Genomic DNA, 7500 nt, shown 5'->3' with positions numbered 1-7500 from the left:
TATGCAGCTTGCATCCATTGACTGGAATATACTGCTGGAAACACCAGATGTAGATAAGACATGGGAGGTGTTTGCTGAAAAGATAAATGATACAGCTAAGATGTGTATACCACTAAGAAACAGAAGGAAAATACTAAACACCAAACCGAAATGGTGGAATAATGAAATTAAAAGCTGTCTTCTAGCAAAGAAAGAAGCATACAACAAATACAAATTAACACAGCATAATAATGATAAATTAGAGCATGACAGATTGCGTAGAAAAGCAAAAAAGTTGATAAAAAGCAGCAAAAAATCTGTAGAAGCTCAGATCGCAAACTCCTGTAAAACCAACCCAAAGGAATTTCACAGTTATGTAAAATCCAAAAGAGTCTTAGCCTCAACAATTGGTCCACTCATAACAGAAAACGGAAACCAAATAGATAACGAAGTTGAAATGGCAAACGTCCTAAATAGATTCTTCTCAACAGTCTTCACGACTGAAGATGTCCAAAATAGTCTGCCCATGCCAGAGCCTCAGGCACAAGGCAAAACACTGCCTGACTTCATAGTTACAGAAAATGAAATCCTCACAGTCATGAACAGCATGAACGTAAACAAAACGCCTGGACCAGACAAGATATCACCCAGGCTTCTCAAAGAAGCGAAAAATGAGCTCGTGAAACCACTCACGATTATATTCAATAAAACTTTACAAGCAGGAAAGTCCCCAGGAGTGGAAGCTAGCAAATGTCACGCCCATTTTCAAGAAAGGAAATAAATCACTCCCAGCTAATTACAGACCAATCAGCCTTACTTCAGTAGTGTGCAAGCTGATGGAAACGATAATCAGAGATAAGATTGTCAAATTTTTAGAAGAAAATAAGATCATGAAGGATTCACAACATGGTTTCAGAAACAAGAGATCCTGCTTAACAAACCTACTAGACTTCTTTTATGAAGTTTTTAACTCGTATGACGAGACAAAAGCAGTGGATGTTATTTATCTTGATTTCCAGAAAGCTTTCGACACTGTCCCTCACAAGAGGCTAATCAGCAAAGTAAAAGCTCACGGCATAGCTGGAAATACCCTGAAATGGCTGGAAGACTGGCTCTCTGACAGAAAGCAACGTGTTGTTATAAATGGAAAAGAATCAGAGTGGCACAATGTGAAAAGTGGTGTTCCTCAAGGCTCTGTATTAGGACCAGTTCTTTTCATTGTTTATATTAATGATATTGATGAAGGAATCACTTGTAAAATAAGCAAATTCGCGGACGACACCAAAATAATGAGCAAAGTTACATCAACGTCACAATGGCAAGAACTACAGTGTGACTTAAATAAACTGACACGCTGGGCAGAAAAATGGCAAATGAAATTCAATATAGAAAAGTGTAAAGTCCTACACATTGGAAGTAACAATGTACAAGCAAAATACGTAATGAGTAATGTACCTCTGGCAAGTGCTGAGAATGAAAAAGATCTTGGTGTTGTGGTGTCTAAAGATCTCAAGCCGAGCAAACACTGCACAGAAGCAGTAAAGAATGCAAATAAATTAGTTGGGTTCATTGGAAGAACCTTTGAATTTAAATCAGAAAAAGTTATCCTTACTTTATATAACTCATTGGTGCGTCCTCAGCTTGAATACTGTGTGCAGTTCTGGTCACCATATTACAGAAAAGACATTGAAAAACTGGAAAGGATCCAGCGTAGAGTGACCAAGATGATTCCGAGATTGAGAAACAAGCCGTATGAGGAACGACTGGAAGCATTAAATTTATTCAGCTTAACAAAGCGCAGGATAAGAGGAGACCTAATCGAAGTTTTCAAAATTTTTCAGGGATACAACAACCTTGATGTCAATAAATATTTTACTATTGATCATTCCACCATAACAAGGAATAATGGATTTAAAATTACACCAAAACGCTTTAAAACCCACGAGGCAAAGCACTTTTTCTTTAATAGAATAGTTAACATTTGGAATAAGCTTCCTTCAGAAATAGTAAACAGTACTTCCATTGCATCATTCAAAAACAAAATTGATAAATATTTAAAGAATAACCCCAACAAGCTCTCTTCTTGTCTGAATAATTAAACATGATACTATATTAACTTTCTTATAGATAGATATGTAGAGTTCACCGTAGGGTGAATAATAGAATCTCCTTTCATCCTTTCCTGTGAAAATTCCATGTCAGTTTTTCCATACTGCATGGTACTTTTCCAAGCTATTTTCCATGCCAGCGAAAGCTGGAGGGAGTGGTGGGTGGGGAGGAGCCTTCTCCTGTACTGTCCTGTCTCTCTTATCTGTAGCCAGTTAGAAGTAGTTACCAAACAGCCTCGAAAGGACCAACAGGTCTGTTGCTGTTTGGCTTTCCTTTGTATTCCTTTGTATTCCTCCTCCTCCTCCTCCTCCTCCCTCGTTCTTCACCTGTTCATAATCACCTGTTTGGATTGATATAAGCTGCTTGTTATTCTCCTGTGTTATTTCACCTCCCTTTCTTTCTATAATCCTCCTCCTCCTCCTCCTCCTCCTCCTCCTCCTCCTCCTCCTCCTCGTCACGTTATTGGTAAACGGAGGCTAGAGAGAGGAAAGAAGATTAGGTCTGCAGGCAAACCTCCCCCCTTACCCCATCACCCGCCCTTCACCCTCTCTCTCTCTCTCTCTCTCTCTCTCTCTCTCTCTCTCTCTCTCTCTCTCTCTCTCTCTCTCTCTCTCTCTCTCTCTCTCTCTCTCCGCCCACCCACCGCCACCGCCACCGCCTCTACCTTCTACTCCTACTCCTACTCCTCCTCCTCCTCCTCCTCCTCCTTTCTTCCATATTGACAAAAGAAGGCTCTCTAGAGGAAAAGGAGGAGGAGGAGGAGGAGGAGGAGGAGGAGGAGGAGAGAAAGTGAAAGAGGGAGGAAGTATGCGTCTCTTCCTTCTTTCTTTTACTTTTTTTTTTTTTTGCATCAATCTCACCCACCGCCACCCTGCTCCTCCTCCTCCTCCTCCTCCTCCTCCTCTTTCTCTTCTCCCTTGAGAGGAAGAGAGAAAAAAAAAACGAGAAGAGGACCCACAGAATCAATCTCCATACCAGAGTGTATTTTATTACTTCGCTCTGCCTGCCTCTCTGCCTCCCTGCCTGCCTCCTTGCCTGCCTCCCTGCCTCCCTGCCTGCCTCCCTGCCTGCCTGCCTGCCTGCCTCCTTGCCTCCCTGCCTCCTTGCCTCCCTGCCTGCTTACCTGTCTCACCTATTCTCTCTTCTCTCTCTCTCTCTCTCTCTCTCTCTCTCTCTCTCTCTCTCTCCTCACTTGCTCCTTGCTTCCCCTACCTTCCTGCCTGCCTACCTGATCTGCTTATCTGCTTATCTGCTTACCTGTCCCCTATCTTGTTCCCCCTTTCTCCTCTTCCTCCTCCTCCACCCCCTACTCCTCCTCTTCCTCCTCCTCCTCCTCCTCCTCCTCCTCCTCCTCTTTCCACATCACGTGTACCATACCTCCCTCTGCCTTCCTCTTTGTCTTTTCTTTCTTCTTCCTCCTCCTCTATATAACCTGTGTGTGTGTGTGTGTGTGTGTGTGTGTGTGTTTCACTGTTTGATCTGCTGCAGTCTCTGACGAGACAGCCAGACGTTACCCTACGGAACGAGCTCAGAGCTCATTATTTCCGATCTTGGGATAGGCCTGAGACCAGGCACACACCACACACCGGGACAACAAGGTCACAACTCCTCAATTTACATCCTGTACCTACTCACTGCTAGGTGAACAGGGGCTACACGAGAAAGGAGACACACCCAAATATCTCCACCCGGCCGGGGAATCGAACCCTGGTCCTCTGGCTTGTGAAGCCAGCGCTCTAACCACTGAGCTACGGTGTGTGTGTGTGTGTGTGTGTGTGTGTGTGTGTGTGTGTGTGTGTGTGTGTGTGTGCTCTACCTACGCCACCAAGAAAGCATCAAATCTAAAAAAAGAATCAAATCTCTCTCTCTCTCTCTCTCTCTCTCTCTCTCTCTCTCTCTCTCTCTCTCTCTCTCTCTCTCTCTCTCTCTCTCTCTCTCTCTCTCTCTCTCTCTCTCTCTCTCTCTCTCTCTCTCTGAGCTACACGTGTCTACCTGAGGAAAAGCTTCTGCCTATAACTCCTCTCCCCTCACTCTCTCCCCTCTCCCTCACTCTCTCCCCTCTGCCTGTGTGAGTCATCCGCCTCTGCTAACGAGATGTCACCCCAGAGGGAGGAAGAGAGAGTGAGAGGGAGGGAAAGAAGGAGAGAGAGGGAGGGAGAGAGAAGGGAGATAAAGAGAGAGCCAAGAGAGAATGAAGAGAGAGAGAGAGAGAGAGAGAGAGAGAGAGAGAGAGAGAGAGAGAGACAGACAGAATGACTCATATAAACATAAAAAGTCAATCTCTCTCTCTCTCTCTCTCTCTCTCTCTCTCTCTCTCTCTCTCTCTCTCTCTCTCTCTCTTTCTCTTATTCCGAACGAAAAGAAAAGAATAAATAGGAACGAACGAAATGAGACAAAAAAAAAAAAAGAATATTGACGAGTGAATACAAAAAAGAAAATCGATAAATTAAAAAAAAAAATACAAGAAGGAAAAAGACAAAGAAATAATGAAAAGAAAAAGGAGTGTGTTTTTTTTTTTTTTTTTTGTTTTGTCGTTGTTATCATTTTTATAACTGGATGAAAAACATGATCTCACAATAAAGGAGGAGGAGGAGGAGGAGGAGGAGGAGAGAAGAATGAAGAAGAAGGAGATAAAAAAGACGAAGAGAATAGAAGTTAATAAGACAAACAAAGGAAAAAAAGATGAACCAGGAGAAGGAAAACAGGAAGAAGAACAGAAGGAGGAGATGAAGAGGAAGAAATAAAAGAGAAGCAGAGGAAGAGAAGCAGAGGAGACAAATAAGAAAAGAAAGACTGGAGGACATATAAAAGAAAAAAATCTAAAGGAAGTAAATAGCAAATAAAGAAGAAGAGGTGGAAGAGAAACAGAAGGAGGAGGAGGAGGAGGAGGAGGAGGAGGAGGAGGAGGAGGAGGAGGAGGAGGAAAAGGAGGAGGAGTAGGAAGAGGAGGAGGAGGAAAAGAGAAAGAGAAAGAGACATTAACAGAATAAATGAATAACTAATGTAGACAAAACAGGAGATGAGTGAGAGAGAGAGAGAGAGAGAGAGAGAGAGAGAGAGAGAGAGAGAGAGAGAGAGAGAGAGAGAGAGAGAGAGAGAGAGAGAGAGAGAGAGAGAGAGAGAGAGAGAGAGAGAGAGAGAGAGAGAGAGAGAGAGTGAGTGAGTGAGTGACTGAGTGAGTGAGTGAGTGAGTGAGTGAGTGAGTGAGTGAGTGAGTGAGTGAGTGAGTGAGAAACCATTAGAGCTAAGAAAGAAACCATTAGAGCTTGTGAGATTACAAGCCAATGAGAGAGAGAGAGAGAGAGTCGATGAGTGACTGAGTGTGTGGGTGTCACTTGCAGAGGGAGAGGAAGAGAGAGAAACAGAGGAGGAGGAAGAGGAGGAAGAGGAGGAGGAGGAGGAGTTGGTGGTGATGGTGGTGGTGGTGGTGATGGTGCTCGATAAGTGGTGTTGAAAATACGTCGTGATGATGATGTAAGAGAGAGAGAGAGAGAGAGAGAGAGAGAGAGAGAGAGAGAGAGAGAGAGAGAGGTTGACATCTTTCATTATAGTGTAGAGGAAAAAGGAAAGCAGGAAGGAGAAGGAGAAGATGGAGAAGAAGAAGGAGGAGGAGGAGGAACAACAGAACGAGGAGGGGAAGAAGAGAAGGAATGAATAAGGAGGAGAAAGGAGGAAGAGAAAGCGAAGGAAGAGATTTATTGAAAGAGGTAGAGAAAGAGAATAAGACATAAGGAAAATAAATATATATAGATAGATAGATAGATAGATAGATAAAGATACATACACAGATGGAAAAGAAAAAAAGAAAGAAATGAAAGAGTAACGAATAAGAAAAAGAAAGAAACTGAAGACGATGAAAAAAAATGAACAGAGAACTCAAAGAAAGAAGAATGAAGACAATCAAAGGAATAAAAAAAAAAAGTGAAAACAAAAACAGGGAGAGGAAGGAAAAGAAAAGTAAAGAAAACAGATAACAAGGGACGGAAAATGACATAATCTCAAAAACTTACACATACACACACACACACACACACACACACACACACACACACACACACACACACACACACACACACACACACACAGCATCCCACTCACACACTTGTGATTCCCACCACACACACACACACACACACACACACACACACACACACACACACACACACACACACACACACACACACTCACTCTCTCTCTCTCTCTCTCTCTCTCTCTCTCTCTCTCTCTCTCTCTCTCTCTCCGAACATCACCAACTCCTACACACATACCCCCTCCCCATCATCACCACTACCACCTCCTTAGTCACCTATCACACACACACACACACACACACACACACACACACACACACACCACACAGTCCCCACACCCCTTACTCGCTCGCTCTCACCTCCACCTTTCTCTTTCTATGAACTCCACCCATCTCTCTCTCTCTCTCTCTCTCTCTCTCTCTCTCTCTCTCTCTCTCTCTCTCTCTCTCTCTCTCTCTCTCTCTCTCTCTAATTAAAGCCTAAAGCTATGTATTCCCAACGTGGTTCCGAGATGAGCAAGACGATTGAGAGAGAGAGAGAGAGAGAGAGAGAGCACTTCAAGAAGAGGACTTGGCCTCCCTCTCTCTCTCTCTCTCTCTCTCTCTCTCTCTCTCTCTCTCTCTCTCTCTCTCTCTCAACTCATCTTCGACCTTCTATGGAGCTGTGTGTGTGTGTGTGTGTGTGTGTGTGTGTGTGTGTGTGTGTGTTAACACCTACACTACCACCCACCTCCTCCTTCTCTCCTCTTCCTCCTTCTATTCACCCAAAATGTCCGTAATATTTCTTACTTTTTTCTCTCTCTCGCTCCTTATTCTTCTCTTCTTTTTCATTGATTTTTCATTTCCTCTTTTTCATTATTTTCATCATCCTTTTCTCTTACCTCCATTTATTTCTGTGTTCCTTTTTCCTTCTTCTCTCCCTCCCTTCTTATCTCCCCTCACCACTCTTCTCCCCATAATCTTCCCTCCATCCACTTTCCTCTCCCTACTCTCCCTCTCATCTTTCCCCTCCATCTCTTACAAGACATTCTCTCTTCCTTCTCTCTCTCTCTCTCTCTCTCTCTCTCTCTTCATCTTCCTTTTCCTTCTTGTATTTTTCCTCTTCCTTCTTTATTATTCGATCTCTTATTCCTCTCCTCTTATCCTTATTTTGCTATATATTTTTTTCTTTCCTTTCGTCTTCCCTATATCTTCTCCCTTCCTTCTTCAATTTTTCCTTACTTCTTTCTCTCTCATTTCTACTCTATTTTTCCTTTCTCGCTCTTCCCTTCTCTTCATCATCCACCTCCCTTGCATCATCATCATCTCTCTCTCTCTCTCTCTCTCTCTCTCTCTCTCTCTCTCTCTCTCTCTCTCTCTCTCTCTCTCTCTCTCCATTTTGA

This window comes from Portunus trituberculatus, chromosome 38, assembly GCF_017591435.1.
Source record: "Portunus trituberculatus isolate SZX2019 chromosome 38, ASM1759143v1, whole genome shotgun sequence".
Taxonomy (NCBI): Eukaryota; Metazoa; Arthropoda; class Malacostraca; order Decapoda; family Portunidae; genus Portunus; species Portunus trituberculatus.
This window is presented reverse-complemented; position numbering follows the sequence as displayed.